The following is a 12,190-nucleotide window of genomic DNA, read 5'->3' as shown; positions in this document are numbered from 1 at the left end:
TACTTAAGTGAAAGTTTGACTTCATATACACTAATAGATATCCAAGGTACCTTGTAACTCAGATTATATATAGTAATATTATGGACCAAAAATCAACATAATCCTTTTGTTTGTAATGAAGAGGAACGAGTAAATAGTTAATTTTTAACATAAAATATTCCAAAAAGAATAATGCATTTTTAGCATAAGGACTCGAGCCTATTTCAACGGGATTTTAACTTTAAACTGTTGTGTATTTAAACAAAGTCATTACATTTATTTGTCAACTGAGCAACACGACTAAGAGCATCTCCGACAGATTCCCAAAATGGAAACAAAAATTAAAGTCTCTAAAAAATTTATATTTATCTCCACAACTTTCGTATTTTGTAGAATCCAATATTGATTATAATTTTAAAATATTTCATTTATCTATTAGAATATTATTTATCTCTCTAAATATTTATTCTTAAAGTTTTCTAATGGTGGGATATATTAAAAAAAATATTTCTCTCACATGATAATCATTTTTGTGGTGTTCATATTTGGAGAAAAAATATTATTCTTTTCCTATTTTCTCCATTTTAGAGATTGTTTTAGRAAATYKGTTGGAGYATAAAATTGGTTCAAAATMTCTATTTTCTCAATTTTGGAGAATCTATTGGAGACCTCCAAGAGCTTTTCATTTTCCATTTAGAATAACTTTCAAGTCTGCTTAWTCTGTGCATTGCACGGGCATATTGCTAGTATATGTATATACATATATCGTCTAGACATTTTTTTTATAAAAGATGATTTTATGGAGTTATAAAATGAATAATTGACTATACGAAGTGTTACTCGAGTTGTAAATTTATTAAGACGTTTTTAACTCGAAATATGTAATTATTAACATGTCTATCATATAATAGATAACTTAAAAATCACGTTTATGATGTCGTTTTAAGATATATAGCTAGATGATACACCTTATGTCGGAACTCACGGTTCCTATAATTTAATTGATGTGAGGAGCGTTCTTAAGCATAGTTGACCAAGGTCGACCCTAGTCGACGTAGTTGACCGCAAGTTGACTTTTATGTTAGCCTTTGGGAGAAATTAATCATTTATATGCTATTTGCTATTATAAATTGTAGATTACCAGTCAGCGACATTAGTTAAGCAATATTCGTTATCAGGTGAGTCTTCATGAGATTTCACAGGGATGCATACCTAAGTACAAATTTATTTTTGCATGATATGAATTGTTGATGATGTGTACGTATGCATGATATTTCAACTACATACATGTTATGATATATTTTACATGTATGTTATTTTGTGAATGGTTACATGCTATGTGTTTAATCAATTTTCGAATAACTCTAGCATGCTATTCCATATTAAAGTTTTATGATTCAAGGGTGAGTATTTGACCAGTAAGTCACGACTAGTATAAAACACGACCCAGATAAGTGGGTGATCAATTAAGATTGACATATCAACCCAGGGCATGTTTGTGACTAAATGACCCATACCCGACTAAACATTATACGAGATCTCTTATTTTCAGTGTTTTAAATATATATATATTTTTTAAAGCTCTGACTTTTATTATAAAACATGCATATATGCCATATATATATGTCAAGATATGATTTTATTCATGCAAACCATGAACTCACTGAGCTTTATAAGCTGACTATAGTATGCATCTCAGGGCCAGGTAGTTCGAGGTTGGATAAGGGCAAAGGACACGCTTAGAGAGTTGCTAATTAGCATCTTATTTTTAGTCTTTTGTCTAGCAGCGTTGTGTCGATCTTTTGTAACTTAACCTGGTATGAGGTGGGTTAGAACTTAAGTTAATTTTTGGTTGATTCAAAGACTTCCGCTGTAAACGGTTTAAACGGTTTTATTTTAGCCGTCTTTTGGAGTATTTATTTAGTTTGTTTCAGATTACATAACAAAAAAAAATGAGGGTGTTACACTGATGATCCACTTTTAAACTTATTTGTAAAATATGATTCTGTAATTTATCTGATCTTCCTAAACACATCCTGTTCTTCGTGTAACAAAGAAGAAAAATCAAGAAAAAATTAAGAGAATCTTGGATTATGGGTATTCCCTGTTAGAAACCTCTTGAATCTGTAGATGGTTTTAGTAACAGAAGTCTTTAGATGGAAAAGGAAACAATTGACAAATGGGATTCAAGATCTTGAAATGTAGGTTAGGATAACGTCATCAGCATTGATTTCTGGGTACCAGAAGACTATAGTTGGCGTATATTGCTTTTCTAAGTATAAACAAATAGAGTGGGGCCTCTTGATGTGTTTGTTTCAGTGTTTCTGTTTCCATACCATCATTGTGGTCCTTACTTCCACTGCTACCTTCTATTATGGATTTACATCCGGGGCCTCATTTGAAGCTTCAAAGCCTGAAAGTAATACTGTTATCATAAGAGAAAATGAGATTGCTGAATGTTGATCTCCTTGTCTGCTTGATTCTTGAAGCAATTTATCGTAGACAACCATCTTTACACGGAAGTTATATTTAGGCACTATAAAAATAAGTTTTCCCAAATGGGGTTTGTGATATATTCTTCGTTGAGTAACTTCATCAAACAAATGGGAACTTATATTATGTGTTTAGTAACTTCATTAAATGAATAGCTTTGTAATCTATTTTGGTTCTTGAAGCAATTTGACACTTGTGAATATCTTTCTTAGGCTAGAGAAGATGGGGGTTTGGATGTGGAGAGAGTGATTGATGGTCACCAGGGGTGGCGCTTAATTACTTGCATTTGGTTACATGGTGGACTTCTGCATCTATTGGCAAACATGTTGAGTCTCTTAGTTATTGGCATTCGACTCGATCAAGAATTTGGGTTCACTAAGTACATTGACTTAACTTTCGACTTATTACAATATCAATGTGCATGAATCACTACTTAGACGTAAATTAGTTGGGTGTAAATATTATAAAAAGCAAAATTGTACAAGATTTAACCTGGGAAACAGGGTATTCTTGAATCCCTGTATTACATGCTTTGGGTGCATTTCTATAGTCTGTTCTCGACTGTTTCCTCAAAATTTTGGACCGATTGTTATGCTCGAATATTGGATTAGCTAGACATATGACACATATCTACTAGAGAAAAGTTGTAATACAATAATTCTAGCTGGCGGATAAAAAATTGGAAACCTCAACCAAATATTCTCCTCTTTACTTGTAGTTGGCCGATGAAAATATTTAGAAACCTCAATCATTTGGTTTAAGACAATGTCTTTTATTATATCTCGATAATTTTCCTTTGGATTCTATTCCTGGAGGCTTGAAAAGAATATACATTTTTTCTTAAGCTAATTTTACTTCATAGTTTTATACAAGTAATGATATATGGGAAGTAATTTGTTTCTTTAAAGGAAGTGATTATCCTTTACTTCAGAAGACGATTTCGATTATTTTTAGATGATGAAAATTGATGAAACAAAAGACTTGATTTGAAGCTAAAAGATGCTACACTTGTTTTGCATCAGGCTTAGTTGTTGCGATTAGGTTCGTTTTGCTGGTGTAAAACCAAATTTTTCAATCTTGTTGTCTTGGTTCTTATTTGATGGTAATGATGCAATGATTTTGTACCACTACCAAGATATGGATTTTAGCTATGATGAAGGCTTTGTTTGTAATGTTTTGAAGATGATGTTAGTGAAGATGTGAGAAGATGTTATGGGACAGGGAGAGCAGCAATTTACTTACTAGTTATTTGTTTGCTTCACTTTTTTTTATGTTGAGTGAAGCTGTTTTAAATGCTTTAGAATTTAGCAAACAGAAAACATATCATATGGATCGATAATTAAGCTATTATAGTTGTTAATTTATGTTTGGTTGATTTGTAGCTTGATAGATAGAAGCTTCATCCTACTGTGGATAGACAAAATAAGAAAATTTTGATGTATTCTATTTTTACCCCTCCTCCAATAGGGGAGGTGTGTGAGTGAGAAAAATGAGGTGGTATGTGAGGAGAGGGTATTTGAATTGAATTTGTTGCAACTTTTTGTACTTGCCATCAATATTGTGAACACTCATCGCGAGTTATTTGTCATGATTTCAGGTATGACTGGTGTGCCGAAAAAATCAACTGAGTTCTGTGATGTATGTGAAGACGTGGGAGATCAACTTACTCATTCCCATATTCTTAGAAAACAACAAACATAAAAAAAAATCTTATGATATCCATCTTTCTTTGTGTTTTTGTTCATAATTCAAAATTCTTTTATATTATTGATTTGGATTTCATAAATTTTGTAGTAGAAGGTTGTAATGGAGGATATATTTGTAGAACCAATTATCAAAGGAGTTCTATATTTGGGGATGATGTAGTAATTGTATCATAGGTAATAGTTGTTGAAGAGTCTCTCTTCCTTTAATTTTGATCATTTTTCTTTTTAAAGTAAAGTATTTTAATTTAATGTTTCTATATGCTAGACGACCTTCTATCATCTTTTTTGTTTATGTAGTGCATACGCATCCCCGTTCAGTAAATCAAGGAAAAGTGGCTCAAAGAAACCTATCATTTGATTTTTAATTTTCTTTACATTACTACCAGTTTTATTCCTTTTCTTAGATTCTTATGCAGATTTTTGTTGAATTTTGGTACTTAGGACCGTTTACTAAATGCTTACCTAATATCCACTTATTGCTTATTCGGTAAGCAATTATTTCTTGAAGGATGAATGACAAGGACCAAAAATCTTATTTGGTAATAATGATGGTAAGAATTGAGAGTTTTAGGGTGATGAATCTTACCCAGTTAACTAGATAAATTGTTGTATACAATGTTATTTTAATGGATTTCAATCTTACTTGGTAAAGTAACTGAGACTAATGACTCTTGCCGGTTAAGTTTTTGGGTAAACGACTATGAAGTTAATGTTTGTCTCCTTTTTATTGCATTAATGTAGGAGAGCAAAATAAATATTATCTCTTGGACACTCTTACTTCATGTAACATTTTTTTTATTTGAGAAATTTTTGAGGTATGAAAGTTAAATAAATCTTGAAGAAATTTTTGCATCCCGTTGCATTGCGCTGGTAGACAACTAGTATATATATAAGCAAAATGTGGATTTCTTTAGATGGTATCATTGGTCATTAATATTAATTAATAGTATTTGTTTTTATAACCTTGAAGTCAAGTTATAATGCAAGTTGCATGGTTCAACCGTCAAATTCATATAGTCATGCAAATGACAGTTGTCACCTTTTGATTTTTCCATCATCTGAACTCATTTACAATACTATTTCACACTATCGATGTTATTGTTACTTTGTTTGTTGAACTTTATTATTTGTTTTAGTAGTAATGCATATGTTAATCAAATTTAAATCAAATATATAATCACTTGATAATCTTTTAGATATCATTATTTTTTTGGTTGTTTCATAATCACGTGTTATCATATTATTGGATTTGTTATTTTATGAATACTATTGGTAAGTCTATAACTTAAAGGCCGTAAAATATATTAGAATTTTTATTTTTATGTATGAATTAAAAAATTAAAAAAATAATATAATCATCTCATGCCACATAAACCATAATGTTGTTTTGTTTATAGCTGCTATACATGCATTCAAAAAGAGGAGCTACTAATATAAGATGTACATGTTTGTTGTAGTCGTAAATCAATGCATTGATAATAAGTAACCTTATAGTATTTTGGAATTATAACTTTTACCATGCATCTCGTTTGATTTATTTTTCAACTTTGTCATTTTTTATATCCATTTACATTAAAATATATCATTTAATAGTGACTTAAGTAGTAGATAATTAAATTATGATTGTTACTAATAATTTTCATCATACAACATATTTCATAACACTATATATTAATTAAATAAGTTTGAAACCAATCTTTATAAACCAAATTTGATAATAGTAATTAATTCGAACTCACAATTTCATCATTATAAATATTACATATAAACTTGCTATATAGAAAATAGATTTTAGAAAATTAACAAGTAAAACAAGATATACATTTTTTTAATTCCGCACAACGTATGGACCAAACACTAATTTGAATAAATGTAACATGATAAAGCACCACAGCATAAACGGAGATGAAAAGAATTTCATGCCACATTCCGTCATCTCGGAGTCTCAGGTTAGCATTTTATTATAGATCATATATTTAGAAATAATATTTCTTTAGGATCTAGTTTTAGTGATTAGAATTTATCTAGATTAGCTCCCAAGTTTTGTTTGAAAGATCACGCCTCGGTGGGAGATCAGATAAAGCTAACTTTGTGTAATGCCAAATATTTTTGAAATGCTCTAAATAAAATAAAGTTGATATTATAAACTTTTAAATTAAAATGCAAAAGTCTCATTTAAATGTCCAAATGATTCTTAGTAAAAGGTGGAGCTTTGGATTTAATTTTATTAATAAATTATTTGGTGGGTTTTAAATCTAAGTGAGCTTATTATTATTTAAGAAAAATAAAAGTTTTATTTGGGTTTGGGCCTTTAGAGGCTAGCCCATTTTCTGGTTTAAAAATCCTCATATAAATACCTCACATCCTTTGAAAAACTTTCATTTCCAAATTCTCAGCTTAAGCTTTTTATCTTTCTAATCTCTCTCTAAAGCAAATCACCCTCCAGCCGATTCCTTCAAGCAAACCTTGAAGAAGTTTTGTCAATCTTGAAGAATATTCAAGATTCTAAGAAAAATGTACGATACTAGTTATCCTACTTTTATAGAATATCAAAAGTTTTCATCCTCCTACTCCTACTACTCGATCTTTTAGTAAAATTTCTGGAAAATTAAAGAGGGGAGATTATTCATCAAAGACATGAAAATGTCTTCAAAAAAGATGATAATCTATGATCCATGTTCTTTGATCTTTAAGAAAGTAGGAGAAAACCCCATTGCATGCAAAGTCTGTCATGAAAAGTTATGTTTTGAAGAATGGTAGAACTCTGCATGTATCTCTGATCGGCTTTGCCATCTTCAGGATTTAATGGAATCGAAAAATATATTCTAGAGACTGAGTAAATTCGTTTGTTAGTTTGAAAATAGAATTTAAATCTTTGGAAAATGATGAGTTTAGACCCCAAATAACTGCCGCTTGGTGAGCATGCAATCTGTTTTGGGGGCTGTGTAATTCATGGTTGTAAAGTAATGATGATGAATTTAAAACCCACTCAAATTTCTTGATAATTGGAATAGTCGGCTGATGTCATTATTTTAAATGATATGACAAGTTGGACATAAAATAACTTTTGGAAGGTTTCTACCTTTAGAGTCTTGTGAACCTCAAAAATTCTTGGAACATAATGTATAATCTGTCCAAAAATCAACTTTTGAAGTAAAAGATTTTGATTTCTTTTATTTTGGACTATTATTAGTTTATTAATAAAATATCAACTTTAATTCATAAAAATCCAATGGCAGTACATAGGGTGCAACTTGACTCTATTCTCGTCTAGAACTCATAGGTGATCTGAATGTGGGATGTTGGTTTATTTAGGAAGACAGGGCAGACGTTGAAAGCTTCAAACTTCATTTACTGGGACATTCATCATCACACTAGTGAGTACTCACGGCCCCACTTTTAATACTTTGTTTATTGTTTTGGGGGAAAAATCATGAGATTATGCAAACTATGCATATTACTTGTTTGAAACCTTTGGACTAAGGATCTGCTTAGTCAAGTTTTGTTTGTAACCATTGGACTAAGGAACTGCTTAGTCAAGTTTATTATGTCATGAAATATTGAATGTTACTGCACTTTGAAATAAATGTTAAATTGATGTGCTTGGGAGTATATTTTCCAAATAAAGTCCCCGTCCATAAACGCTACTTGTTAACTCGGGTACATCCCCGGGCCGTGGTATTGTGGATAGCCGCTATTGTATTGACAGTCCCACCCAGAAAGGGGTGCACTCTACCTATGTTTTCTTGGTCTAATCATGTGGAATTTGGACCACCGCTGAATTAGTACTATAACGAACTGTGGGACCTAAGTAAGTGTACGGGCTACTTATGGTCGTTCGTAAAATAATGGGRCAAGTTGGTCAGGAAAGGCTCAGTAGCGGCTCAAGTTTTTACATCGTGAAAGATTTACATTTATTAAGTGCAAAAGATTCGCATAAGTTTGCAAATATTTGGTTTATGCATTAAATTATTTTATGCATGTGAAAACCCGTGAACTCACCAACTTTTTGTAGTTGACTTGATTTTTGTCCATGCTTTTCAGGTAACAAGTAAGAAATGAAGTATTTTGGGAGCATACTTGTGGAGAAAYTGATTAAGTTCGCAGTGGAAGCTTTTGTAAAAGAAATATTTGTCAAAAATTTGGTTATGATGTTAAACTCATTTTATTTTGAAAATTTGAAAAGTGTAATTTATTAATTGTTGTTGTGACTCGCTTGCCTGTTACATCTCGTGTTTCCGCTTTAGCGGGGTGTGACAGATTTGGTATCAGAGCTTCAGTTATAGAGAACGCTGGTTTTCCTTAAAAACCATCAACTATAACAAAAAAAATTCAAACTGGATTTTTTAAGTAATCTGGAATTATATGATTTTAAAGCGGGTCACATTATTATATGTCGATTAAACAAAGCCTGATCACTTGTGTTTAATTTACATATAATAAAAAGAACTTAATCAGTTTTACTAGAGATATGCTCCCGTAAAGAAATTGTTATGAAAAACACGATTTTATGTGTTATACTCACTATGAATATCCATTGCCCTAGAAGGACCAGAAGCGATGGGTAGAAAAACCCTTATCTTGTTAAGTGTCCATGTTGGACCAGAAACTCTGGTTAGAAGGATCAGAGGCAAAGGGATAGAAATTATATAAAATTTCTAAGTGTTTAAGTGGTATCAGAAGCTCTGGTTAGAAGGATCAGAGACAATGGGATAGAAATCTCATAAAGCTATAAAATGTGTATGTGGTACTAGAAGCTCTGGTTAGAAGGACCAGAGGCAAAAGAATAGGAACTCCTTAAATTTGTTTGAGTTCATAGATGCACAAGAAACATTGATGAGAAGGAAACTAGAGATCGATGGATAGGTTACTTAGTTCTTTTCCAAGTATGAAAGTTGAATCAGAGGCTCTGGTCTGTAAGTGCATTAAGAGAAACCAGAGGATCGATGGATGAAAATTCCATAATAATTCTAAGTGTGTATGTTGAACCAGAGGTTAATAAAATAGAATTCCATTGGTTTTTAAAAGGACCGATGGATGAGAAATCCTTTCCTAAGGATTTAAGTTGAACCAGAAGCTCTGGTCATGAGACCAGAAGCTCTGGTCATGAGACCAGAGGCTCTGGTCATGGAACCAGAGGCTTTGATAATACAACCAGAGACTTTATATTTGGAGGTCTAGTTTGATTTCCACTCTTAGCCTAACTTAGAAACATTGGTTATATCTCTAAGTATTTATAAGATGGTGTATTTAGTAATTAAGATTATTAATGTCGCAAATCAATATGGCGTCATCCGATTCTAGTGAGTACTCAGTCGATGAATGCAGTTATGTGGTTGGCCACTCTAGAAGAAACTCAGCCCATAATGAAGAGATAGATCCATACGTGCGGGACACTGCGACCAATGGAGCATCTGCTTCTCCACAAACATCCTTCCTACCCCATCGGAGCTAGCACCCGATGTACCACCACGAACCTATCATGGCTCAAGGATCAGAGTCACGCCAAGGAAGAGCGTTCCACTACCGCAACGTGTGGCATTTGAGGACTCTGTTAGAGTCATAGGAGAGACATCCCGACCACAATTGGGGAGCAGGATAAAACAAGTGGTGATCGGGGTACCTGCGTCCTGCACCCGAGGTATGAATCCGGCTGAAAGAGAATGGGTAAGGAGAATTGCATCTGATATGCAAATGCACCAGACTCGGCTGGGATACCACCACCACATCCTGAACGACCTGTCCGATGTGATGGAAGCACACCATCAGCGCATGTTAAGGAACACGGATGCCGTCGCTGCAGCAAGGCGGGAAATAAGGAGGATGTACAGGTGGATGTTAGTTAGTGGAATGGTGATGTTAATTTTAGGAATAGTGATAGGATGGATGTTGTTCTAGAAGAAGGATTAGTGGTAGGATGCCCACTCTTTTGCGTAGAAACTCATTATCTTGTTTTGTGTGACTATGAACATCTTTGAATGCATAATGTCTTTTTAGAAAATGCTATTTATATCAAGTCATGGTGTGTATAAGATTAATCTATTATGCTTATGTAAATACTTGAATAAAATCCATGCGATGAACACTCTAGACATCATTTAAACGCCTGAAAGCTACCACCCTTGTTATGCCATAAAATGACGAATTCCCTTTTGACTTAAGCTTAAAAGATGCCGCCAAGGAGAGAAAATCCCGAGATTGCACGACTTGTGTCAGAGCAACTTCTGGCAGCACTCCCCAACATAGTCAGTCAAGTGGCGGCTGGCATGAATGTAAATCGATCAAATAATCCAAAGCCGAGGGTGGCTAGAGAATGCACTTATAAAACTTTTAGATCTTGCAACCCGAAAGAATTTAATGGAACCGAAGGAGCAGTAGGGTTATTATCATGGCTCGAAAGTATGGAGTCTGTTCTTCACATTAGTAAATGTACTGAAGGAAATAAAGTAGAATATGCGGCATGTCTGTTGCAAGGTAGGGCACTTACTTGGTGGAATACATTAGTGCAAACCAGAGGTCGAGAAGCGGCTAACCAGCTTTCTTGGGAAGAATTTAACAAATTACTAAAGGATGAATATTGCTCAAGAAGCGAACTCCAGAAGTTAGAAATGGAGTTATGGAATCATGAAATGAATGGAGAGAATATAGCTGCTTATACAACTCGATTCCATAAGTTGGCGAATTTAGTACCTCATTTAGTGACACCGGAGGAAGTCCGCATCGAGAGGTACATTTGGGGATTGTCCCAAGAGATTAGAGGAAACATTACCTCAACAAATCCAAAGACTCTTCAGGAGGCAATAAACATTGCCACTAAACTCACAAATAATGCGATTCGTTCAGGAGAATTTGCCAAGGGAAAAAGAAAGATGGAGGAGCAGGGGAATCAAAGATTTGGGGGAAATATGACAAGAATAGGAGAGTGGTAGGAAATTTTGGGGCACAAACTCAGGCTGTAACTCAAGGAGGCGCGACTAAGTGTAATAGGTGCAAATATCCACATCGAGGGAATTGTATCATTTGTCAAAGATGTCACCTAGGGGATCATACAACAAAGGACTGCTGAAGGCGATTATGCTTCGAATGTGGGAGCCCAAAACATATGCGGAATGTATGCCCAAGAAGGAAACAAGGAGCAAATACAAGTCAAGACCGATCAACCAGTCAAGGAAAACCAGAAGGTCAGGCACGGGGCAGAGCATTTGAGATTGGGGCCAAAGAAGCTAGATATGATCCTAATGTGGTTTCAGGTACGTTTCTTCTGAATAATGAATTTGCATCGGTTTTATTTGATTCAGGGGCAAATAGGAGTTTTGTATCACTAGATTTTGAGCCTAAGATTAACTTAAGTCCCTAGAGGCTGGAAGAAATTTACATAATTGAGTTTGCTAATGGTCAAGAAATTAAGGCTAAAGACATAATTAAGGGCTGCACTCTAAGTTTAGCCAATAAGAATTTCAGCATAGACCTTATACCTATCAAATTAGGAAGTTTTGACATAATTATCGGTATAGATTGGCTATCCAAAAATCAAGCTGAGATTGTTTGTTCAGAGAAGACTATCCGGATTCCTCAAGATGGAAATGATCCAATTGTGATACAAGGAGACAAGTCAGAACGGAAAATTAAGATAGTATCTTGCATGAAGATGTGAAGGTACTTGAAGAAGAATTGCGCTGCATTTCTGGCACATGTGATTGATGGGAAGGTCAAGGAGAAAAGTATTGAGAATTTCCCTGTAGTTCGGGAGTTTTCTGATATATTTCCTGAGGATTTACCAGGACTACCCCCGCAAAGACAAGTCGAATTCGGTATCGACTTAATTCTAGGAGCTGCCCTAGTGGCAAAGGCACCATATCGCTTGGCACCATCGGAGATGCAAGAAATGTCGAATCAACTCCAGGAGTTATTAGACAGGGGATTTATAAGACCAAGCTACTCGCCATGGGGTGCACCGGTTTTGTTCGTTAAAAAGAAAGACGGGTCAATGCGAATGTGCATTGATTATAGGG

Source organism: Cynara cardunculus, assembly GCF_001531365.2.
Source record: "Cynara cardunculus var. scolymus isolate 2C chromosome LG 9, CcrdV1, whole genome shotgun sequence".
NCBI lineage: Eukaryota > Viridiplantae > Streptophyta > Magnoliopsida > Asterales > Asteraceae > Cynara > Cynara cardunculus.
The sequence above is the reverse complement of the archived record's forward strand: the minus strand, read 5'-3'. Positions refer to the sequence as shown.